Below are 902 nucleotides of genomic sequence, written 5' to 3'. Positions count from 1 at the left end.
TGGATAGATTAGACCTGTTTTTTTTTTTAATCCCTTTCAGCCATATCTAGGGCTACAGGCCCTATGTCTAACAATATTGATTTATATGCACTGACATAGCAATGCACCTGACTCATTGCATACAGTAATCCATTGAATCATCCGAGCTCTTATTCTTATTTTAGAAGCCCCCCCCCCCCCCCCCAGTTATGGCTGATATACAATTTAGTTATGGTGTTTTAAAACATAGGTCTATAGATGGATCCGACTTCAGAGGATTGTAACTTATGGCGGCCATAACGGGGGGGGGGGGGGGAGGGGGAGGGCTTCAAGAAAAACAAAAGCTCTTCAATTGGTTATGTAATGAGCCAGGTGCCTTGCTATGTCACTGTGCATGAATTATCTTTTGTTAGGCATACTTCATGCCCCCCCCCCCCCCAATTAGAAATTACCATAAAATCAGTTTCACAAAAGGAATTGATTGGTCTAGCTTATAATTATCATAACCATTTATTATTAAGGATCGACGCAAAATATGTGACATGACTTGAACCCGCCTTATCATTCAAAGTGCAGCAATGAGCAATCCACTAAGTCCCTGCAGCCTCTCTTGCTTTTTTTTTTCATTATGTTTTATAATTCTCAATAAATGAAACCTTTTATTACAGGATATGTTGAAGTGCTCGACTGAATCAGGGAAGTACCTCCTGGTTATACACATTGAATACCGTTTAGGCCATTCCCGCCTCTTCCTGTTCTGACCTGTCCCCTCGAGCTTTCGATCAGGATGCAGGATTGGCACCGTATATACAGTAATGTGGCGCCATCCATTGCGATGTAAACAACACACTCTTCTGCGTAAACTGTAATGGGGAAGTGAATTGCGATGGCAATGGCAATGCATTATCTGTGATTGGGATCAA

This window comes from Diadema antillarum, unplaced genomic scaffold (genome assembly GCF_040938485.1).
Source record: "Diadema antillarum isolate AM-2024a unplaced genomic scaffold, OU_Dant_1.0 seq00001597_RagTag, whole genome shotgun sequence".
NCBI classification, from domain to species: Eukaryota; Metazoa; Echinodermata; class Echinoidea; order Diadematoida; family Diadematidae; genus Diadema; species Diadema antillarum.
Note: the sequence above shows the minus strand (reverse complement) of the source record.